The following is a 25,733-nucleotide window of genomic DNA, read 5'->3' as shown; positions in this document are numbered from 1 at the left end:
TTGTACTTCTAAGAAATTCCAAGTTATTACTGATTACTGAGTTGATTTATTACCCTGGAACTATATGTTAAAAATATAAGGTTTTTTTACATTGAAACATCTGGTTGTGGGGCCTGTGGGCGCGCGCCCCTACTGGAAAAATTCCTGGCTACGCCACTGGGTACGGGGGTTTGAGACTTGTAAAATAATGTCTGATGGTACTTAAACCTGACACAAAGATTGACATAGGGGTGACCTGTTTTGGGCCTAGTAAAGGTTACCTAGAAGTTAGTTCCTTTAAATTAACTTTTGTTAAACTGGTAAAAGGGGGGTGACTGGTTGATCTCGTCAACCTCTATTGCAGTTCCAGACTTTCACCAGAAGATGGTGCCAAAGTCAAATTTATCAGACATAGTAAATTAATAGTTTGAGTTATTGACTAAATGAACATGTTCTGAGTGACACAGCAACACACAATTTTGGATTATTTAATATTATTTTGTTTTGCTATAATATACTTTGAAACAGTTTGAGTATTTTAATCTGCTAACGAGGAGAACCCATGATCATAGTTATGGTCAGGGGACGTGCGGTCAGAGGAGGCAAGGCACGCCTCCCCTGCCGTCATGAAAATGGGAAAAACAAATTCAATTGTTCTTATTATAAAGTCATTTTCCTTTTAATTTCAATAATTTTGTATCATTTTGAACCAAAATCGCTGCATTTTTATAGTTATTTTAAAACCGAAGACGATTTGCTCGGAGGACCCAACGTCCTGTCGCCTCCTCTGAGGATTGCGTAATTACACGGCTGCCTATGTTGACAGGCAATGCGGTTAGACAGAACTGCTCTCTGTCTTCATGTCGCTGTTTAAGTGTTCAAACACTGTGGCTATATTAATTAATTTTCGTAGTTAGGATGGTTTATATAATATCTTGTGTTGTCATCTGTCTGTAACGTCGTGTTTCTTTAGATCAGGGGTCACCAAACTTTCTTAAACCGAGAGCTACTTCCTGGGTACTGATTGAGGCAAAGGGCTACCAGTTTGACACACACTTCTAAAATAGCCAATTTGCTCAATTTGGCTTTCACTATGTGTTTTTATTGTCATTTCCAGTTCACATGTAAGTGTGATTTTAACAAGAATAGCAAAAATACAGTCAAACCTTGGTTTTTGACCACAATCCGTTCCAGAAGGCGGTTCGAGAAGCGAATCGGTTGAATTCCGAATCTATATTTCCCATTACAAATAATGGATTTTTTTAATCCGTTTCAAGACAAAAAAACCCCGCCTTTTCTAAGCATTTTTTTCATTTGCGCATATTTGGTGATAGCGCAACTGCAGCGCACCGCCGAACGCGCAACCGTAGCGCGTCGCCCACTGCGCAACTGCACCGCGCTGGTCGCATTATTGTGACAGAGCCGTCGCTGAAATTTAGAAAATAATTTTAAAGTCCTGATGTACTTTCCAAAATTTAAGTAGACCCAAGTGCGCAGGGAGCTTAATTTTGTCCGATCGCGCAACTGCAGCGCACCGCCGAACGTGCTACCGTAGCACGTCGCCTACCGCGCAACTGCACTGCGCTGGTCGCATTGTTGTGACAGAGCCGTCGCTGAAATTTAGAAAATATTTTTAAAATCCTGATATACTTTCCAAAATTTAAGTGGACAACAGTGCACAGGGAGCTTAATTTGGTCCGACCGCGCAACCGCAGCGCGCCGGGCGCTCACTGTCGCATTGCTTTAAGTGCGTCTTTGTGTTTTAGGATGGCTTTACTGCTCCCACTTGCTTTCTTTGGCGGCATGATTAGGGGTTGATACAATCCTCAAAGTAACGAAAATACAATAACAAGGGAGTCAGTCGGCATCCGGGCCGCGCGGTCGGGTTTTCTCGGGTCCTCCCGGCTCATCTCGCGAGGTTCGACCTCCGAATTTTGTTCGACAACCGAAGCAAAAAATCTTGAATTCTTTTGTTCGAATTCCGATTTGTTCGAGAACCGGGACGTTCGAAAACCGAGGTTTGACTGTAAAATAAATAAATGCAGCTCACTGACGAGTGCCGCGATATGAGCTAATTTTAGAACAGTCCTGCGGGCGACTCATGCGGTCCTCACGGGCGACCTGGTGCCCGCGGGCACCGTGTTGGTGACCCCAGCCATGAAGGCTATTTTGTGTGTTTTGGGGTGTTCTTTGGTATTGAGGGGGGCTGGTTGGCCGCGTTTACTTTTTTCCTTTTTCTTGTTGCTTTGCTTTGATGGCTTTTAACTTTCACACTTAAAGGCTTTTTTTGTGCCGCCGTTGTGTGGCAGCCTTATAGGAGCCTATTGAGTTGCTTTCATGTCATGTGTGTGTCTTTTATATATCTTTTATATGGTATGAATAATGCTGGGGCCTGAATTTCCCCACCCTTGGGATTAAAGGGAAATGTGCTTTCGCCAGTTTGCAAACATATTTTATTAAGGCGGCGCTAGACTTATAATCATATCAATATAATTTTCAGTAGTAATGTACTCGTGTGGTCACATAATAAGTGGAAAGGAATGTGCAGGCAACTGCATGAACTTATTTTCTACAAAGTATTGTGGAACAGGATGTCCAGACAGGGAGGACATCTTACAAGGACATCTCGAGAGGAACGCGAATAACAACTCGTCTTGGTGGTCCAGACCCAACCGCCCACAACTGAGACCAGACACCTGCGCTGAGCAGCGGAAAAACACCCAAACGAGGAGGAGATGACCATCGACTAATCACCACACAATATTTTGCATGCTTGAATATTCATATTGTGTTTCCTTAAAACTGGGCAACCCGGAAGAATGTATTGTCTTTGATGGTCACGAAGGCACAAGAGTTTTTTGGTGTTAAGGACCCGAGACCCAGGCGCCTGTATTGAAAAAAAAAGATTAAAGTCCCAATGATCGTCACACACACACCTGGGTGTGGTGAAATTTGTCCTCTGCATTTAACCCATCCCCGTGTGATTTTAATCCATCCCCTGGGGGAGAGGGGAGCAGTGAGCAGCAGCGGTGCCGCGCTCGGGAATCAGTTGGTGATCTAACCCCCCAATTCCAACCCTTAATGCTGAGTGCCAAGCAGGGAGGCAATGGGTCCCATTTTTATAGTCTTTGGTATGACCCGGCCGGGGTTTGAACCCACAACCTTCCAGTCTCAGGGCGGACACTCTACCACTAGGCCACTGAGTATTAGCTTGCTTTGTCAGGATTAAACAATTGGTAAATTCGGCCTAATTGATTTATTGGTCTTCTCTTTGACAGAACAAACTCGCAAAATTGTTAGGTGTACCGGTGTGTGGATTAGGACATAACGACTCATGTGTTAAGTGTTGATCGTAATTTGGAGTCAGATCAATAGCTAAAATCCGTAGCCTAACAGGATCAATAAAGTTTCAATCAATCAATCAATCAATCAATCAATCAATCAATCAACTATATACCAAATAACTAACATAAATGCCAAATTTATCGGACCATCCGTGTCACTCCAAATTATTAAATTCATTGAAATCGTCATCCTCTGTGTCACGTGCGTTCGCGTCGCGCCGGAAGTGACGTCATGCAGCCTGATAACTGGCCCAAAAACCAACCTTCTGAGGATGCAGCCTGTGAATTTGGTCACAGCTAGTGACGCCTTTTTTGCATCAGTTCTCTTGCTAGCAATGAGGCTTCAACACCTACCGCTAATCAAAAATTCAAACACAGTACTATCAAGCAAGGTTAGCAGATGTAGCTGTCTGTCAGACCCTAGTGGGAATTTAACTCACACCCTCTGATTTATAATTCTAGTGCTCTTATCACTAAGCTACGTGGCCTTGCTTGGCAAAACTGTGTCAACCTTTTAGAAGATGAACCAAAAGAAACTCTTGAAAATGTACTTTAACCAGGACTCTAGGCCAGTGATTTTCAACCAGTGTGCACACATTTGTGTGCCATGAGAAACTATAAAATTTCCCTTCACGTCCCCAAAGAGTACAACAACTCATCACACAACTGCTCGTCACCAGTACCATGGACAAGATACGTGTACACCCTCAACTATTATAAATTCAACTTGCACAGCAAACATTAAGTATGTTATTAGGGTTCAGTGAGGAAAGAAACTCAAAACCCCTTGGTGACTAGACCAGTACCCTAACTACTGAGCTACAAGGCCTGCTCTATGGCTGTTACTAATAAACTATAAACTATTCATGTACAATATTGCGAAATTTAATCAGATTGTGTCACAAATCAACAGGCACGTTTAACTACCATGCAACTAATTTGCGAGCAATCAAAGCAAGATACCTGAGCCAAGTTTGAGAACCAGTTAGTGTGCTCGAACCTCATAGCTGGTTGAAGCGCTGGTCTTGGAAAGCAGGATCGAGTCCTGATTTTGATTCTCCTTTATGTACAAGTTTGAATGTGACAACAGCCGGGAACAGCCATGCCTAACGAGCAAAAGGACAAGGTGTGTCCTTTCATCAAAAAAGATGTGGCCAAAGAGTCTGTCAGAAGGGACATTTAAAAACACATGCAAGAACACACACAGGTGAGAAATGTTTTTCCTGCTCAGTTTGTGGCCAAAGAACAGTCACTTAAAAATAAACACAAGAACACACACAGGTGAGAAATCTTAGTCCTTCTCAGTTCCTGGCCCAAGATTGTTAGGGTTGACAAATTACAGTGGAGCCTCGGTTTTCAAACGTCCCGGTTCTCGAACAAATCAGTATTCGAACAAAAAATTCGAGATTTTTTTGCTTCGGATGTCGAACGAAATTCGGTTGTCGAACCTCGCGAGATGAGCCGAGAAGACCCGCATGCCAACTGACTCCGTTCGTTATTACATTCTCGTTACTCTGAGGATTGCATCAACTCTAATCATGCCTCCAAAGGAAGCAAGTGGGAGCAGTAAAGCCATCCTAAAACACAAAGACGCTACTAAAGCAATGCGACAGTGAGCGCCCGGCGCGCTGCGGTTGCCCGATCGGACAAAATTAAGCTCCCTGCGCACTGAGGTCCACTTAAATTTTGGAAAGTCCATTAGGACTTTAAAAATATTTTCTAAGTTTTAGCGACGGCTCTGTCGCAATAATGCAACCAGCGCGGTGCAGTTGCGCGGTCGGCGGCGCGCTACGGTTCCGTGTTTGGCGGTGCGCTGCAGTTGCGCGATCGGACAAAATTAAGCTCCCTGCGCACTGAGGTCCACTTAAATTTTGGAAAATACATCAGGACTTTAAAAATATTTTCTAAATTTCAGCGACGGCTCTGTCACAATAATGCGACCAGCACGGTGCAGTTGCGCGTTCGGCGCTGCGCTGCAGTTGCGCAATTGGACAAAAATGCGCAAATGGAAAAAATGGTTAAAAAAGGCGGTTTTTTTTTGCTTGGAATGGATACATTTTTTTTCCATTATTTGTAAAGGGAAAACATTATTCGGAATTCGAACGATTCACTTCTGGAACAGCCTTCTTGAACGGATTGTGGTCGAAAACCGAGGCTCCACTGTTCTTGATTGTATGATTATGTTGGAATGTAGACTATATTGATTAACCAGTTGCTGAGGGGAACAAACTCCCCCTCCTGCCCTGTTTTCTCTCAATAAATATGTCCTTATATGTTCAGAGTTTCTGAATAGATATTTGAAAGAGTAATATGGGAAATGACTTTAAAATATATGTAGTCTCCGCTCAGCATCCATCGCCATTTAAAGAATGCCAGTTTCAAGGCTGAATTCGTGTGTCACATGACGTGCGTTCGCGTCGCACCGGAAGTCATGTCATGCAGCCTGATAATTGGCAAAAAAAAGACTTTCTGAGGATGCAGCTTGTGAATTTAGACACAGCGAGTGAATCTTTTTTTGCAAGACCAGTTCTCTTGCTAGCAATGAGGCTTTAACACCTACCGCTAATCAAAAATTCAAACACACTACAACCAAGCAGGGTTAACAGATGTAGCTGTCTGTCAGACCCTAGTGGGAATTTAACTCACATCCTCTGAGTTACAATTCTAGTGCTCTTATGACTGAGCTACGCGGCCTTGCTTGGCAAAACTGTGTCAACCTTTTAGAAGATTGACCAAGAGAAACGCTTGAAAATGTAGTCTAAACAGGACTGTAAGCCAGTGATTCTCATCCAGTGTGGACACATTTGTGTGCCGTGAGAAATTATAAAATTTCCCTCAAAGACAATAACAACTCATCACACAACTGCTGGTCACCAGTACCATGGACAAGATATGTGGAATTACACCCTCAACTCTTATAAATCGAGCTTGCGCAGTAAATGCTTAGTATACAATCAGGCCTCAGTGAGAATTGAACTCACGACCCCTGGTTTACAAGACCAGTGCTCTAACCACTGAGCTACAAGGCCTGTTCTACTGTGAAACTATAAACTATTCAACTACAATATTACAAAGTGGAAATCAGGATGTCACCACGTTTGCCTCCCATGCTACTATTCTGCGAGCAAGCAAGGCTAGATAGCTTGGCCAAGTTTGAGAATCAGTTAGCGTGCCCGAACCTCTGGTTGAAGCTGGTGGTTGAAGCTGGTGGTTGAAGCGCTGGTTTTTATGTACAAGTTTGAATGTGACAACAGCCAGGAACAGCCATGATTAATGAGAAACAGGAGGCCGAGCCAGAGCAACTTTGATAAAAGAGGAGGGGAAAGAGAAGGAAGAAGAGGATATCTACAGTATGCCCTCAACTTGTCTCTCGTTGAAAAGTATAGATGAGGGTCAACGTGAGGTGAGCAAAGGGGCGGAGCCTGCAAGAAGCAGCTCTCGTCAACACATGACAACAGAAGATAATGGAGCCCACCGTGGAGAATCGCAAGCAGACGACCTCTTAGCTCCAACATCAGATTGTGATGACATGTTGTCACATGCTTCTGACGCTGCAGATGATGAGTCAGAAGTTGATATTTTATACCAAACACTGGAAATGTTCTCAGTGTTGGAAAATGTTTGCTCATAAGAGGAGTTTGAAACTACACCTAAGAATACACACAGGAGGGAAACATTTTTCCAAAGATTCTCTCAGAAGAGGCACTTAACAAGTCACATGAGAACCCAGACTGGGGAGAAACGTTTTTCCTGCTCAGTTTGTGGCCAAAAATTCTTTCAGAAGGGTGACTTGCAAACACACACAAGAACCCACACCAGTGAGATATCTTTTTCCAGATCACTTTGTGGCCAAAGATTCTCTCAGAAGGTAAACTTAAAAATACTACATGCAAGAACACACTCAGGTGAAAAATATTTTTCCTGCTCAGTTTGTAGCCAAAGATTCTCGCAGAACAGTCACCTAAAAATAATGACAAGAACACACACAGTTGAGAAACCTTTTTCCTGCCCAGTTCCTGGCCAAATATTCTCACAGAAGGGTGACTTAAAAACACACACAAATACCCCCACCCATGAGAAACCTTTTTCCTGCTCAGTTTGTGGCCAAAGATTCTCTCAGACGGGACACTTAAAAACACATTCAAGGGCACACACAGGAGAGGAACCATTTTCCTGCTCAGTTTGTGGCCAAAGATTCTCTCAGAAGGTAAACTTAAAAACACACGGAAGAACACACACAGGTGAAAAACATTTTTCCTGCTCAGCTTGTGGCCAAAGATTCTCAGAGAAAGGAAGCTTGAAAAGACACACAAGAACCCACACTGGTGAGAACCCGCTTTTCCTGCTCAGTTTGTGGCCAAAGATTCTCTCAGAAGGTAAATTTAAAAACACATGCAAGAACACACACAGCTGAAAACCCTTTTTCTTACTCAGTTTGTGGCCGAAGATTGTCAGAAAAGGGAAACTTAAAAAGACACACAAGAACCCACACTGGTGAGAAAACCCTTTTTCTTGCTCAGTTTGTGGTCAAAGATTTTCAGAGAAGGGACAGTTCAAAACACATACAAGAACACACACAGGTGAGAACCCTTTTTCCTGTTTAGTTTGTGGCCAAATATTCTCTCAGAAAGTAAACTTAAAATCAAATGCAAGAACACACACTGGTGAAAAACCTGTCTCCTACTCACTTTGTGGCCAAAGATTCTCTCTGAAGAGAAACTTCAAAATCCACTAATTGTCGGACACCACGAGCGGTTACCTAATATGCAAGGCCTTTTTTTTGGGGGTTTGGCGCCACTGTGGGTGGCAGCCCCCCAGCAGTGTTCTCTCTTTTCCTCTTTATTTCCTTCTTTTCTCCTTTTTCTTTCTTTCTATTTGTCCATTCGGCAATGCTGGTGCCTTCTATCGCACCTCGGCGTGTGCAGATTGTTTCGGATCGGATATTTTTTTTCCCTGGGAGATGGGATGGCTGCACACATTGGTCGGGACCGGCGTGACTCTACGACGGCCATCCTGTTCATCCGGCCGGTGCTGACCAGATCCCTCGCTTTGGCCTCGCAGCCGCGACCCGTGTGGGAGGTCCGCTCCCTCGTGCTCGTTGAAGCCAATGACCTTCGCCGTACCAGCCCCATGGTGACTATCTGCACATGCCCCGACTAGGTGCCCAGGACGCTGCTCACACGTTTGCCTGTTTTGTGATGTTTTACCGATTTACGACCACGGTCCATTGGGCGCCGTTGAACTTGACTGCCCTTACACCTGTTTATGGACCCCGTGGAGGCTATTTTGCGTGTTTTCGGGTGTTCTTTGGAATTGAAGGGGGCTGGTTGGCCGGTGTTACTTTTTTCCTTTGTCTTGTTGCTTTGGTTTGATGGCTTTTAACTTTCGCACTTACTGGCTTTCTTTGTGGCGCCGTTGTGTGGCAGCCTTATAGGAGCCTATTGAGTTGCGCTCATGTCATCTGAGTGTCTTTTACATACCCGCTCTATACTGCTGGGGCCTGAATTTCCCCACTCCCGGGGATCTATAAAGTTTCAATCAATCAATCAATCAATCAATCAATCAATCAATCAATCAATCAATCAATCAATCAATCAACCAATCAATCGATCAATCAATCAATCAATCAATCAATCATCTGACTTAGCTCCCACAATTGTCATGCTGTTATGTTTTGTGAGTTGTTTTTGTCTTGTCCTGTTCGTCGTATTGTCACTTCCTGTTTTGTTTTGGTAACTCTCCTCTCGTTTCAGTTCGTGGGTCCTTCCTCTGTGTGTCAGGCTACTTGTCTTCCCTGATCCCAATTGTGTGCACCTGTGTCTTTGGTCCTAATTGTCTGCACCTGTGTCCTCACCTTTCTATGTGTATTTAGCCAGCGTCTTCCCCTTGTCTTGTGCCAGTGCGTCTTGTCCCGTCTTGAGCACCAGCGATCGCGTGAGTAACAGATATCACTTTAGAGAACCTAGTTTAGATTTAGTTTTTTTTTTTGCCACCGTGTTTTCCCTCGATTTGAGGTGCTTTTGGTTTTTGCTGTCTCCAGCCAACTCAGTGGCCTAGTGGTAGAGTGTCTGCCCTGAGACTGGAAGGTTGTGGGTTCAAACCCCGGCCGGGTCATAACAAAGACTATAAAAATGGGACCCATTGCCTCCCTGCTTGGCACTCAGCATTAAGGGTTGGAATTGGGGGGTTAGATCACCAAATGATTCCCGAGCGCGGCACCACTGCTGCTCACTGCTCCCCTCTCCCCCAGGGGATGGATTAAAATCACATGGGGATGGGTTAAATGCAGAGGACAAATTTCACCACACCCAGATGTGTGTGTGACGATCATTGGGACTTTAACTTTAACTTGTTTTCCCTCTTTTTGAGGCGCTTTTGTTTTTTTGTGCTGTCTCCAGCCTGTTCGAATAAATACCTTTTGTTGGCACTCTGCATCCGAGTCCTCTCCCTGATCCAAACCTGACAACAATAGCTCCTACAAGATGTCTCCCGGGTCTCTTAGCTGGCTCGTATCTTTGTTTGTTAGCCTTGGAAACTCCTCTATCTTGTTTAGCAGTGTGTCTTCAATTGCTTCTGAGGAACGGTGACACTCTTCAACCCGTTCCCAAATCATCTTTACGCCTCCAGCGGGTACTGCATGAACCCTTTTCACCTGTTCTGCAGATCTTGGACCTAGCCACCTTGTTAGTAGGTCGAACTCCTCTCTTTTTAATAAATTTACGTAAGTCTTTAGTCGCGCCAATAAAGGATACTTTCCATGTCCAATAGTTTTGCGGTTTGTCGTCAAATTGCAGTAAACCAACGCTGACGAGTTACCGTATTTTCACGATTAAAACGTGCACTGTAATAAAAGGCGCAGTCTCAGTTATGTGTGCCATGACTGTGTTCAACACACATAGGGCGCACCTCATCATAGGGCGTGGGTTTTATATATACAATCCACGCCCACACTTGCCCCTTTAACGTTCTCATGGCGCTCTCAACTACGTCCGCCTTACAACAACACACACGCACACATACACACACACGCACGCACACACACAAATACACACTCGCAGCAGTGACTCTCCAATACACATCGATACCAAATGATCAGGTGACGCTTTCCCGCCTTTATAAACCTTCTGAGATGGAGGGTGTTGTTACATCTGCTGAAGTGCCATGTGTACTGACCGCCATTAAACAACCCAAGATCTTGCCAATAAAGAACCAACCGTTACTCCACATCTTAGTTTTCCTGACCCAACAACGGACCGCGCAACTGCTGGTCGCATTATTGTGACAGAGCGGTCGCTAAAATTTAGAAAATATTTTTAAAGTCCTGATGTACTTTCCAAAATTTAAGTGGACCTCAGTGCGCAGGGAGCTTAATTTGGTCCGATCGCGCAACCGCAGCGCGCCGGGCGCTCACTGTTGCATTGCTTTAGGAGCGTCTTTGTGTTTTAGGATGGCTTTACTGCTCCCACTTGCTTCCTTTGGAGGCATGATTAGAGTTGTTGCAATCCTCAGAGTAAGGAGAATGTAATAACGAACGGAGTCAGTTGGCATGCGGGTCCTCTCGGCTCATCTCGTGAGGTTCGACAATCGAATTTCGTTCGATATCCGGAGCAAAAACTTCTCTAATTTTATGTTCAAATACTGATTTGTTCGAGAACCGGGACGTTCGAAAACCGAGGCTCCACTGTAAAACAACTTAACACCGACTTTCGACGAGGATGGGATTTGAACCCATGCGTGCAGAGCACAATGGATTAGCAATCCATCGCCTTAACCTCTCGGCCACCTCGTCTTGCTCATATGGCGTTGACAACACGTTATGTACGTTGTGCCAAGATACTTTGTGTGAAAATCCGACGATGTGATATGAAATGAGTGGAGAGCGCAATGGAGTAGCAACCCATCGCCTAAATATCTCAGCCATCGCATCTCATGCATGAGTTGCATGGGCGACATGATATGGCATGTACGGGGTAGTATAAGCTACAAGGTAAAATGATACGATACTTTAGATGTGAAACGAAGAAAAGCTAAGCCACAAAAGAAGTGACACTGTCAACAAAGAAAAACATTTTGCCGATCCAAACCAGACAGTGATGGAGGTGCAGAGGACAGACTGGATGATGGCAGTGTAGAAGGTCTTCAGAAGCTCTCGCGGCAGGTTGAACTTCTTTAGCTGTCTCAGGAAGTACAGCCTCTGCTGGGCCTTCTTCCGGACAGAGTCTATGTGGCCGGTCCATTTCAGGTCCCGAGAGATTGTGGTTCCCAGGAACTTGAAGGTGTCTGTGGAGAGAATAGTATTCCTGCGGATAGTGAGGGGTAAAAGTGGTGAAGGGTCATGCCTGAAGTCCACTGTCATCTCCACGGTCTTGAGCGGGTTCAGCTCCAGGTGGTTTTGGCTGCACCAGTGGACCAGCCGCTCCACCTCTTGTCTGTACGCAGTCTCATCACCGTCCTGGATCAGTCCGATGAGAGTGGTGTCGTCTGCATACTTCAGGAGCTTCACAGGAGAGTCATCTGAGGAGAAATCATTGGTGTAGAGAGAGAAGAGCAGTGGGGAGAGGACGCACCCCTGAGGGGCTCCAGTATTGGTGGTCCGGGTGTCAGATGTGATGCCCCCCAGCCTCACACGCTGTCTCCTGTTGGTCAGGAAGCTGGTGATCCACTGACAGGTGGAGGCAGGCACCGCAAGCTGGATGAGCTTCTGTTGGAGGATGTCAGGAGCGGTGGTGTTGAACGCCGAGCTGAAGTCCACGAACAGGATCCTGGCGTACGTTCCTGGGGTGTCCAGGTGGTGCAGGATGTAGTGCAGTCCCATGTTGACCGCATCATCCACTGACCTGTTTGCCCGGTAGGCAAACTGGAGGGGGTCAAGCAGGGGGCCCGTGACATCCTTCAGGTGGTTCAGCACTAACCTCTCGAAAGATTTCATGAACACAGATGTCAGTGCGACAGGTCTATAGTCATTCAAACCTGTGATGGCGGGCTTCTTGGCCACTGGAACGATGGTGGAGCTCTTGAAGCACGAGGGCACCTCACACAGCTCCAGAGAACGGTTGAAGATCCGTGCAAAGGTGGGCGCCAGCTGTTCAGCGCAGACTTTCAAGCAGGAAGGTGACACGCCGTCTGGGCCCGGTGCCTTCCTGGTCTTTTGTTTCCGGAACATCTGGCGCACTTCCTCCTCGCGGATCTGGAGTGCGGGCGCGGCCTCTGCAAGAGAGAGAGTGGGTGACAACGATGATAGAGGTGTGGACAGAGCAGTTGTGGGGAGAGGTGAGTATGTAGATTGTGCTGCAGGAAGTCCCGTTGTGTGGGAGGACCGATCAAACCTGCAGTAGAACCTGTTTAGCTGGTTAGCAAGCCTTGGGCTCTCCACAGGACGGGGGGTTCGTTTCTTGTAGCCCGTGATGCTCTGCAGACCTTTCCACACTGTTGAGGGATCAGGATTGGCAGAGAGGTGTCTCTTCAGGCTCTCCCCGTAACACCTCCTGGCTTTCCTGACCTCTCGGTTCAGTGTCTTTCTGGTCTGCTTGAACAGGTCGCGTTCGCCGCTCCTGTAGGCCTCCTTGACTCCTGAGGTTCGGTGTTGTCAAACGCGCACTTTTTATTAAAGTGTCACCGGCTTCCCATCAAAGGGTTCGATAAGCCGGGGTGAAGGGACTCGTCCGTATCTAACCACCCGAGTTAAATTAATTCTACCAGAATCAATCTAATTTCTATATGACGCCAATCCCTCTCAAGTCATCCGACGCCCGAGCCGAGTAACTCAATTCGAGGCGAGTCGTCGAAATGACCGCGCCATAATGATGGCTCCCTTCGGTTGTTTGATACTTGTGTTATGTTACGGATATTTTTAGATGTCTTTGTTAAGACCTCAAGGATTCGTTAATTTACTAGAGCGCCCTCGCCCTAGCTGAGCTCAAGATAACTACTTCGAACCAGATCTGACAATTCCTGATGTTAAGGATTAAAGCTGTCTTCACTTTAAAAAGAATTGAACGGATTTAAAGAATGACTATGATAGGGAAATAAAGACATTTTAAAGTTGTAATTACCGCATATAAAACCATGCTCAACATAGTTAATACGAAATAATCGATACCGAATTAAGGCTTAAGAAGAGGTTTAATGAATAAGCAAGAAAAATAATTCCAAGTCGAAAAAACAAAATAACAAGACTCACCCACTCAGAACAAAAGAGGAGACTAAAGGTCTAAAATCCTATTTGGTTGAACAAGTCGAGTGATCGGCTCTCCTTTGTTCCAAAATCCGAATTCTGTTTAAAAAAGAGGAAAGGTCTGGCCGTGAGGAGCATAGCCAAAAAAGTAAAATTGGCGTCTTCCCCTTCCTGCCCGGAGCGGCTGTCTCCTCTGCCTTCCTCGAAGCTTAAAATTTGACAAAGTCCAATTCGAAGACTCTGGAAATTCATTTTAGTAGATTTTGGTTCAATCTCAAAAAGAATGAAAAATCCTTCGTTCTTTTACTCCGGGCAGCGTCACGGCCATCGCCCTGACCAGGAAGAAGCGCGCCCGCTCTGTGTCCGGGCAACATATTTATAGGCTTCTGGCATTACCTCATCGTAATATGTAGATGCACCACTGGTTGTCTTGGCAACCTTGCTTCAAGCAGCAACAACTGCGCCTGACCGCAGTCCGTCACCGGATGCAGATGTTTCCTGTTTTGCTCGTTCTTTCTTTCACTATTAGCCCTTAATGTCTCCTCTGAACTTAATACATTCAGGTATGGATGGAACACCAGTGTTAAATACAGGTTGGACAAAACATTGCAACATGAATCACATATATCTTGTCTAATAAAGATCAATTTCAACACATAATAGTACTTAACACAATAATGGGTTCCTCCAACTTAAACACATATATTGATATTGCTCAAGCTGTTACATCTTAAAATTATGGCATAGCAAACTCATATTCCAAAATTGTGCGTTGCTACGTGTTTGAACAGGTCGTGTCCTCCCAATTGCTAACAATTTAATTTATTAGATTTGTTAATTTCCATCAGGTCACCCCTATGTCAAGCTTTAACAAAATCTCCTGGTGAAATTTTGAACTACTGCATGTTTTGGGATAGCCAATGTGCCTGGGCCAAATTCAATTGTTCGCCGGGGAGCGGACATTCGCCAGATGAATTGACGGTAGGGCAGAACGGAACCCTCTCTGCCTCAGCTTTACGAGGGCTCCGGCTCGTTTACCGCGCCGCCGTCGTCGCGCTAGCTTGTATAGCACCGCCGCTCCGGCTAGAATCTCCGACAAACAGTCTGAATCAGAGAGAACAGGAGAGAAAATACCAGAAGAAGACTGTCCGATGTTTAACAGCGCTTCTCTGGTAAAAGTGATCCGGGATGGACAGCAGAGGACACAGAAAACACACAAAATAAGACAAAGAAACAGAGAGCGACTCACCGTGGCTGCCATCCGCGGCGCCATCATGATGTGCCAGCTTGTGACTAGGGGCTTCCAGACTTCACAATCCTGCCCCCGTTGCCACTTACTGGTCGCCACAGGACTTTAATCCGGGATGTAAGGTGAATTCCCTGAAAAAGACGCCTGTGCGTGACTTTGTTTAAAGTGGGGAGACTGGTGCACAGACAGTCACCACACTGTCCTTGACAGATCGGGGTCAGAGTCCATTGGCAAGGAGAACAAGACGACTGGTGACCCTTTTCTGCTGCTGCCTTCATCCGCCTTCCCAGCCGTTGTGACGCCACCCCTTAGGTCAGCCATCATCCTCCGCCTGGTCCACCGTTGAGGTCTTCACTATTTACCCATAGCTGGAGCTGTTTACCCACAGTTGTTGATGGGCAGTAGGGCGTGTCCACACACCGGTGGGCCTACATGCCACATCTCTGGGGCCCACTGCTGCTCCGAGATCCTGCACAACTTAGCCTGGGACCACAAGGTGCCAGTTGCCGTGTGTGGCCACAAGGAGGCGTGTGCAAGTCTTGGCAATGGAGAGGCTGTGTACCGGCTGAGGAGGCTTATACACTCGGCTCCTCTTTTCACCCCCGGAAACAGAGGGCTAGCCGGTGGCGGTAGCTGAAAGCAGAAAAGTGGCAAGCAGAGGCAGCATGCAGCATGCACAAACTACAGGCACTACGACTCCAACACTACTGCACTGACGCATCACACGCCCTGTGTGCTGATGGAACACACACACACACACACACACACACACACACACACACACACACACACACACACACACACACACACACACACACACACACACACACACACACACACACACACACACAGGGCAGTGACTCTCCAATACACATAGATACCAAATGGTCAGGTGAAGCTTTCCCGCCTTTTCCGGACAGTATAAAACCTTCTGACCTGGAGATGGGGGGTGTTGTTACATCTGCTGAAGTGCCATGTGCATTGACCGCCATTAAACAACCCAAGATCTTGCCAATAAAGAACCAACCGTTACTCCACATCTTAGTTTTCCTGACCCAACAACAGACATCATCAACAACATGCAACAGCCGTTGGTGGAATCGAACCCGCACTTTCCTAACTGTGAAGCGGACGTGCTAACCAGTGTACCACCGAGCCGCCAAAGAGTATGAATATTACTATGTTGAGTCAAATACAAGCCAGATTACAGATTTAAAACCACCCTTCGACGAGGATGGGAATCCATGCGTGCAGAGCACAGCGGATTATCAATCCATCGCCTTAAACTCTCGGCCACCTCGTCGTGGACAACTTGTGTTGACACATCACATTATGTACGTTGTGCCAAGATACTTTGGATGTGAAGATAATGAAAATCCGGCGAGGATGTGATATGAAATGATGAGTGGAGAGCACAATGGGGTAGCAACACATCGCCTGAATATCTCAGCCACCGCATCTCATGCATGAGTTGTATGGGCGACATGATATGGTATGTACGGGGTGGTATAAGCCGCAAGGTAATATGATACGATACTTTAGATGTGAAACGAAGAAGAGGTAAGCCACAAAAGAAGTGACACTGTCAACAAAGAAAAACGTTTTTTCAATGTTGTCTCACCCCAAATCTTTGGGATTATCGGATCTGCGCAGTTGGATAATTCCACCAACATTTTAACATCAACATTCTTTCATAGTCTGCCTGGGTGTCCTGGCTGAAGATCCTAAAGGTTTTGAATTCATTTTATGCTTCCGCATATAAGCCATGATCGTATAGTGATAAGTACTCTGCGTTGTGGCCGCAGCTCGTTCGAATCATTTTTGCAAAAATGTTACACACAAACGTAGCGGGAACAACCTATTCTGGGGCAATGGACGCAATGGATAATGCATCTGAGTACGGAACCGAAGATTCTAGGTTCGATTCCTGGCTAGTTTATATGCCATTTTTTGGTCAACATTAGCTATGTGCACTTGAATCCTATGCGCTGAAGTGACTCACAGACACTGTCAACAAAGAAGTTTTTCCAATGTTGTCTCTGTTGGATCTGCGCAGTCTGATAGTTCCACCACCATTTTAACATCAACATTCTTTCATGGTATGCCTGTGTTAGAGTGGTGCTCACTAACTTATTTTGCAAGAACCACACGGGAGACAGTATGCCCTTTTAAACACCTGCAGGTGGAGAGTCATTCGTCGCTGTGCATACAGCGATGATCGAATGAGGTCTGACTCTGGCCTCTTGCAAGAGCATTTTTATTAAGAGAAACAGGGTGGGGGGGAGAGTGGACTGGATGGAGAGAAAGCCCTTGACCTCTAGTCAAAGCATAGCAGGGGGTGTTTTACGACGTTGTGTAGGATGGGACAAGCTAGGTTATTTATTACAGGTTACATTCCAACATAAGCATAAAACTAATCTAGCTAGGTTATTTATTACAGGTTATATTCCAGCATAATCATACGATCAAGATAATCTGGAAGAATCCTGACAGCCTGGGTGTCCTGGCTGAAGATCCTAAGGAAAAGACCCTAAAACTCATTGTATGCTATTGCATAATCGTATAGCGTTGTGGCCGCAGCATCCCCGGAACGAATCTGGGTCATGGCGTAATTAAATTACCTTGCTGAATTTGTCCGTTGTTCACTGTTGCCAAACAGCCTTCTGTTAAACACAAGATTCCAGACATTACGTCCACCTATGTTTTAATATCAACTTTATTTCATAAAGTTTTTCCTAATTCATCTTGGTGAAACTCCCTCAGGCATTCCTATCTTTTTTAGGCCTGGCTGCCACGAGGCAGCGATTGACATACAATTATGACCCTGAAAGGATACGCGCAAACTGGCTATGATATTTATCAAAATTCATTAATCATCGAAATGCAGTACTCAGGTCCATGTCATATTCGCTACCAATCGGAATGTAACGGCGTCAGCTAATTTGATATGGGGCTCGTTGGTCGAGGGGAATGATTCTCGCTTAGGGTGCGAGAGGTCTCGGGTTCAACTATCAAATGAGGCCTACTTTGAAACAGCTGGCTCCTGTTCTCTGCCATTTTCGACAGGCCAATGTCACATGCGCATCATTTACAGGCTGCATTTGTGTGACACGTGATATGAATTTAGACACAGCTAAGAACTACCAAATGGAATGTATCAGAGTCAGCATGGTTCCATCTAAAGTGAGGGAAAGAAGCCAGTTTTCACCCAGTCTCAAATCAGGTACCACAACATAATTGCAGCGCAAAATCGTTTTAATGTGTCATGGACTTTTCATAGGAACCAACAATGACAAGAAATAGTAGAAGAAGCTGTTTCCACCCAGTCTCGAACTGGGGATCTTTCACGTGTTAGGCCAGGGGCCGGCAACCCAAAATGTTCAAAAAGCCATGTTGTCCCCCCCCCCAAAAAAAACCATACCTGTCTAGAGCGGCAAAAATCTAAAAACTTTTTATAAGGCAATATAGACTGTCAATACATGACCTGTATGCCTACTATTAAATTAATTAACTAGGCTACAAATACAAAGCAACAAAGCGACGCAAGACGTTGCCCCTGGATAGCCGGCAGACTTTGTTGTGCAGCAGGAGATCGGCATATTCGCTCGCTCTCAACTTCATCTAGCAATTCACGGAACTGGTGGGGGTTTAATGCTTTTGCGATTATTTTCTTCACAATTTGGATGACAAGGTTCATTACCTCCATACACTCTGGTGGGAATGTTTACGCACACAACGCCTCTTGGTGCACTATGCAATGGAATGCAAGCAAATTTTGATCCAATGCTTTCTGTCGTAAAGTCACAAACTTTTGCGATCCTCTCAAACTCGGTGTGCCGTCTGTAGCGTCTGAAATCAGGTGGCCAGGGTGTATCGCTGTCATTTAAACACTGCAGCACAGCCTCGCAGATGTCCTCCCCCCGTTTTTGGCCTTTTAGTGGTATCAATTTCTTCTTGCGGCCCATTAGAGTTCACGTACCTGCATAGCAGAGCTGTCTGTTCGATATCGGTCATGTCACACGACTCATCACAGGCAATTGAGAAAGCTGGAGCTGAATTGATGTCCTTGATACATGAGTATCATGAACTCATGCCCTTCTTAACATCTAAGGCCCCATCCCTGAAGATGAGAGGCCAAGTGTACTCAGCCTGCGTCAGAAGTGGTATGACGTACGGAAGTGAGGCATGGGCCTTGAAAACAGAACACAAAGACAAACTAAACAGAGCAGAAATGAGGATGATCAGATGGATGTGTGGTGTGTCAATGAGGGAAGAAAAGACCAGTGCAGAGCTGAGAAAGAAGATGGGAGTGGAGGCCATAGTGGATGTGGTGAGGAGAGGCAGACTGCGATGGTACGGACATGTAGTGAGGAAGGACGAGAACGACTGGGTGAAGAAAGTTATGTCGTATAACGTAGAGGGAACAAGACCCAGTGGCCGACCTAAAAAGACCTGGCAGACGACCGTGGCAGCCGACATGAAGGCGCTCGGCATCAACCACGAGATGGCCATGGACCGTTCCCGGTGGAAGAAAGCCATATCGAGAATCCAGTCCAACCCAGCGGCGACTGGAAAGCGGACTTTAAACCGATGATGATGATGATGATGATTTGCTGATTGGTAATATTGTTTGCCATTCAAATTACCATTTCGTTCACTGATTTTGCTGAGAGAGGCAGGTCTTTAATTTTTGGAATGATCTCGGTTTTGTTTTTGAAGTCCGAAAATAGGCACTCTGATATTTTAACGAATGAATCCTTCATGTACTCGCCATCGGTGAATGGTTTTCCGCGCTTTATTATCTCCCGGGCTGCAACAAAACTTGCAGCAGTAGTAGAGTTTGGAGATGCAATCTATTTCTTGAAACTGTTTTTTCGTTCCTCAAATTGCACCTTTCCTCTCAGTTCCAACTGGGTGATCATCAGCAAATTTAGCATGCTTTAGCTGAAAATGTCACTCCAAATTGCTCTTTTTGTTATATTTGACAACTTCTCATTGCAAATCAAACATTCAGGCAATCCTTCAGCATTGGTAATGAAAGCAAATAGTTGAGTCCATTCTTTCTTAAACCCTCTGTTCTTATCAGCAATCTTTCTCTTTTTGCCTTTAGAATCATGGCCCGTCACTCAAACACCTGTTTACAACTCGCCTGTGCTGTGTCGCTTGCTATGACGCAATTTTGCGCCATTCTGAAATTTAGTATTTTTAATATATTCACAACTACATACATTTTCTACAGAATAAGAATGTTTGTGTCATGATTACCATCTAAAAACCATATTTAAAAAAAAAACAACAACATCTATTTCCATTTTCACCCATTTTTGCAAGAGCTCCAGGGAGCAGCTAGGATTGTGCTAAAGAGTTGCATGAGGCTCTGGAGCCGCGGGTTGCCGACCCCTGAACTAGCTCCATTTAATCTAAGGTGCATGTCATATGGGCTATCAATTGCAATGAAACGGCTTGAGTTAATTGACCTTGAGTCTCTTTCGTCTGCTATTTTGATTCTCATCATACATAAAACATCACTTAAATCTGCCATCATGTGTTATCCATTGCGCCACTCGCCCTACAACACTGTATTGACTGTAAACTTGTGTGGAAAACTGTCATTGTCCAAAGGAAGGCTGTTTAGCAACAGTGACCAGCAGACAAATTCAACAAGGTAATTTGATTATGCCATAACCCGGATTCGAATCGAACCAAAAAACGAACCGAAAGGAACCAATCAGATGGCCCGAATCCATGCACGGTGGATGGCAGCGGTGGTAAATAGTGATATTTGAGAAGTAAAATGAAGTTTATAGGATTTGCAGACAGTGTGGAATCATTATTTCAACAAAAGTAGGCAGGTGCATACATTTGGGCACCCCAAGAGAAAAATGACAGAAATATTTAGTAGATCCTCCTTTTACAGAAATAACAGCCTCTAAACCAGGGGTCCTGAACCTGGAATCGGTCAAACTAGGGGTTCGGTGAGTCGGTCTCAGGGGTTCAGCAGAGCCTCTACTGGGGAGGTCCGAACACACCTGATTTATAAATTCGTGACAACGCATATCTGAACTGGTCTCGCAAAGGCAACAGCAGAAGTCACACTGATTTGCTGGTATGTCATTTGACGTGAATTCATGCATTGTGTTGGTTTTATTCTTTGAACGAGGTGATGTTCATGCACGGCTCATTTTGTGTGCCAGTAAAAAACATCTATGTCTTGAATTTGAAAAAAATATATAAATGTTTTTCACTAACGAGGGGTTCGGTGATTGCGCATATGAAACTGGTGGGATTCGGTACCTCCAACAGGGTTAAGAACCACTGCTCTAAACACTTCCTATAGCTTCCAATGAGAGTGTGGATTCTGGTTGAAGGAATATTGGACCATTCTTCTTGACAAATCGTTAACTCCAATAAACTTCATTTCACTTCTCAAATATCATTGTGTCTGTCTGCTATATGATATATTTAACTGAAATTGCTGATCCGAACAGCCAAGGATTTATAAAGAAAATGTTGAAATTGATTAGGGGTGCCCAAACTTTTGCATACGACTGTATATGACCAAAGATTTGAGGTCCAACCGAGACTAAAACTGAGATCACTGGATTCAGAGTCTAGAACGCTCATGGAACCCTCAGGTGTAGGGAAGCATACGATTTCATGGGGCAGCACACAAGCTGTTGCCATTTCGCAAATTTTTTCCAACTAAATGACAAATTATTTGAGGTCCCACCGAGACTTGAACTCGGATCACTGGATTCAGAGTCCAGAGTGCTCACCATTACACCATAGAACCCTGGCAGTGACAGAAGGAGGAGCATAATTTTTCTGAGCACAATGCACTAACTAAGGCGCTCATTTTACGAAATTGACAAAAGTAGTGGAGGCAGGGCTTACACACTCATAGGGCTGTCCACAAAGTACTGAATTGGAATTTCCAAATTTGTGTTCCATGTAAATGACTACAAATTGAAAGTTCCACCAAGACTTGAACTTGGATTGCTAGATTCAGAGTGCTCACAATCACACCATGCCAACATTGATTGATTGATTGATTGATTGATTGATTGATTGATTGATTGATTGAACGTTTATTGGTCCCCGGGGGTTGGGAAATTCAGGCCCCATCAGAATCCATACCACAGAGCGGGTATACAAAAGACACACAGATGGCATGAGCGCAACTCAATAGGCTCTCATAAGTCTGCCACACAACAGCGCCACAAAGAAAGCCAGTAAGTGCGAAAGATAAAAGCCGACAAAGCAAAGGAAAAAAGGCTAATCCCCACCGTCTGTTGTCTTCCGGGTTAGAGCACGCTGGCGTCAGATTTGTTGACTGCTGCTTCTATCCCGGACCGTGTCCGTTACTTGTTTTTCATTTTCCCGTTTTCACTGCACCCGTCTCTTCTTTTATTTTTCTCGTGTTGTCTTCCGTCCACCTCGCATCCCCGCAGCTCCGCTCTCACCTATCTGTTTCCTCTCCCTCGGACTACCAACTACGTTAGCCAGCTAGCCAACAGCCAACTGGCCAAAACCACCACCGGACCCTCCTGCCTCCCGACTCGGAGCCTGTGGCCGCCGCCTGCTGTGGACTCGACGGCAGCTCTGGCCCGGCTCTCTGGCCTTCCGTTCGGCGTCCTTGGGGGACGGGCTCCACTCCCTGCGGGCTCGCCAACTGTGGCTCTGCTGTGTGCCGCCGTGGTGCGTTGGGGCCTGCCGTTCGAGCGGGTGCAGTCGAGGTCGACCGGCATCACCACCTGGTCCACTGCTGCTTCCACACGAGGCTGGGATCCTTCGCCGTCGCCGCTACATCTGAGCGGCATTTCCCCGATGGCTCACCCATCTCCTCTTTTTGGACTACCAACCCCCCGTCACCCCCACCTCCCGTACTGGCAACCTCAACAACCTCCGCTCCCACCCCTCCTGCTCCTCCATCCATCTCCTTCGCACTGCTGACCGATGTCTTGTTAAGTATAACCTACTGTCTCTCCCCCCCCCCCTCCACTCTTTTTTATTCCATGTAAAGCGTCTTTGGGTTATTGAAAAGCGCTATATAAATTGAATGAATTATTATTATTATTAAAAAAGTAACAGTGGCCAACCAGCACCCCTCAATATCAGAGAACACCCCAAAACACACAAAATAGCCTCCACGGGGTCCATAAACAAGTGTAAGGACAGTCCAGTTCAACGGCGCCCAATGGACCGTGGTCGTGAATCGGTGAAAACATCACAAAACAGGCAAACGTGTGAGCAGCGTCCTGGGCACGTGCAGATGGACACCACGGGGCTAGCACGGCGAAGGTCATTGGTTCCGACGAGCACGAGGCTGCGAGGCCAAGGCGAGGGACCCGTCAGCACCGGCCGGATAAGCAGGAAGCCGTCGTAGAGTTACGCCGGTCTCAACCGATTACTCGGTAATCCAGAAGAGCATTAGCTTTAAAACCATCCAAGATCTAAAGTAAGTTCCACCAGTTGACATTGTAACTCGGAGAACATGTGATTACTTTATCAAATACTATATGGCTCCTGTTTGCCGAGGTGTCCCTGGCACACTTTGCAAAGCAGACAACACTGACAAATAGATTTAGAAAATGTTGTTTCCACCCAGTCTCAAACAGGGGCTGTTTCGCGTCTGAGAAGAACATGATGACCACTACCGCTATGGAAACTGCTGTGACGTCCAAAGCATTTTGAGAAGCCTGGCAAAAGTTCAACAAAAGTGAGTGAGGAAGAAAGCAGGCACTTATGAACTTTTTGATTTGCTTTTCAAAACTGTGGCAGCAAAAGCAATTTTTCCATACAAAGAAATAAACTCCGCGTCGGGGAATTGAAGCCCGATTTGCCGAGCCCAGGCTGAGTCGTTTCGCTAAAGGGTACCTGATTTGAGACTGGGTGAAAACCAGGTTTCGCACTTTTCTTTAACTTTTGCCAGGCTCTTCAAAAGGCTATGTGTCAGCGCAGTTTCCATGGTGTAGTGGTTATCACATTCCCTCACACGCTGAAGGTCCCTGGTTGGAAACAAGTCTTATGATCCTTTTGATTTTAGACTCCGCGTCGGGGAATTGAGCCTCAGTTTGCCGAGCCGAGGCCGTGAATAGTATAGCTAAAACGGCCTGTTGCGTTTTGTTCAAGATGTCCATCGTTAAGCAAGTAAAACAAAAATGTGGAGTAACAGTTTTTGTAACAGATATTAGGTTGTTTAATGGCAGTCAGTGCACAAGGCACTTCAGCAGATGAAACAACAACGTCAAACTTCAAATCAGAAGGCTTTATACTGACCAAAAGCAGGAACTAGGAAGGGAATGGGAGGGAAGGATAAGGTCTGTTCTGTTATCACCTGAATGTCCTGTTATTTACTGAATGTTTTGTGACTATGTGTCATGGAACTTAACTGAGCTCTGTGTGCCGTGTCTGTGCTCACTGCCTATGTGTAAATGAAAGTCACAAAGCTCTGTGTGCTGTGTCTGTGCTCTGATTGAGCAACTATGTTTGGGTAAATTATTTACACATTGATTGATATGTTTGTATAAACTAATAAGAGTATCTGCATATTGCTGTTGCTCCCTCTTCAGGCCCTAAACTGATCGCCATTCAATTCCATCCATTCCGTCCATTATCTGTACTGCGGGGGGTCGCAGGCGTGCTGGAGCCTATCCCAGCAGTCATCGGACAGTAGGCGGGGGACACGTTGTAACTGGTTGCCAGACAATCGCAGGGCACACAGAGACAAACAATCATTCGCACTTGCACTCACACCTATGGGCAGTTTGGATTACTAAATAGGCTGACCAAGCATGTTTTTGTGATGTGGGAGGAAAACCCGGGGAAAACCTACGCAGGCACGGGGAGAACCTAAAAACTCCACACAGGGAGCACCAGATCACAAGTCAAAAGTCCTTATATGATACAAATGGATTTGATTTCATGTCGAATCGTAAGCTTTGCATGTTTGAGTGGGGATTTGGGGAGGTTTCACCAAACATGTGAATGAATGAGGGAGTAACCGTAAAGATCTAAAACAGTGATGGTTCGGGTGCGCTTGGTGCCTAGTAGCACTCACCTTTGGTCCAGTAAGTAAGGTGCACCACTGTAGCAGATGTTTCCATCGTGTAGTGATTATCACGTTTGCCTAACACGCAAAAAGTCCCCAGTTCGTGACTGGGTAGAAACAGCTTCGTTACATTCCGATTGGTAGCGAATATGACATGGACCTGAGGACTGCATTTCAGTGATTAATGAATTCTGATTAATATCATAGTTTGGACGTGTCCTTTCAGGGTCATAATTGTGTGTCTACCGCTGCCTCGTGGCAGCCAGGCCTAAAAAAAAATGGGAACGCCTGAGGGAGTTTCGCCAAGATGAAATAGGAAGAACTTTATGAAATAAAGTTGATGTGAAAACGTAGGTGGACGTAATGTCTGGAAGCTTGTGTTCAACAGAAGGCTGTTTGGTAACAGTGAACAACGGACAAATTCAGCAAGGTAATTTAATTACGCCATGACCCAGATTCGTTCCGGGGATGCTACGGCCACAACACTATACGATCATGCAATAGCATACAAGAAATTTAGGTTCTTTTCTTTAGGATCTTCAGCCGAGATACCCAGGCACACCATGAAAGAATGTTGATGTTAAAATGTTGGTGGAACAATCCAACTGCGCAGAGCCGATGATCCCAAAGATTTGGGGTGAGACAACATTGAAAAAATGTTTTTCTTTGTTGACAGTGTCACTTCTTTTGTGGCTTAGCTTTTCTTCGTTTCACATCTAAAGTATCGTATCATTTTACCTTGTAGCTTATACTACCCTGTACATGCCATATCATGTCGCCCATGCAACTCATGCATGAGATGCGATGGCTGAGATATTTAGGCGATGGGTTGCTACTCCATTGTGCTCTCCACTCATTTCATATCACATCGTCGGATTTTCACACAAAGTATCTTGGCACAACGTACATAACGTGTTGTCAACGCCATATGAGCAA

General features: G+C 45.5%; 3 non-coding genes across 3 annotated transcripts; all 3 read right to left on the bottom strand.

Moving 5' to 3' along the window:
• Positions 1 to 6,279: 6,279 nt before the first annotated feature.
• On the bottom strand, positions 6,280 to 6,352 carry trnat-ugu. Its single transcript has one exon. It is a non-coding gene; the product is annotated as a tRNA-Thr (tRNA).
• Positions 6,353 to 11,030: 4,678 nt separating this feature from the next.
• On the bottom strand, positions 11,031 to 11,112 carry trnas-gcu. The gene has a single exon. It is a non-coding gene; the product is annotated as a tRNA-Ser (tRNA).
• A 10,355-nt stretch (positions 11,113 to 21,467) lies between these two features.
• Positions 21,468 to 21,539, bottom strand: trnaq-cug. The gene has a single exon. It is a non-coding gene; the product is annotated as a tRNA-Gln (tRNA).
• Between the last annotated feature and the right edge of the window lie 4,194 nt (positions 21,540 to 25,733).

This window comes from Syngnathus acus, unplaced genomic scaffold, assembly GCF_901709675.1.
Source record: "Syngnathus acus unplaced genomic scaffold, fSynAcu1.2, whole genome shotgun sequence".
NCBI lineage: Eukaryota > Metazoa > Chordata > Actinopteri > Syngnathiformes > Syngnathidae > Syngnathus > Syngnathus acus.
The sequence above is the reverse complement of the archived record's forward strand: the minus strand, read 5'-3'. Positions and strand labels throughout refer to the sequence as shown.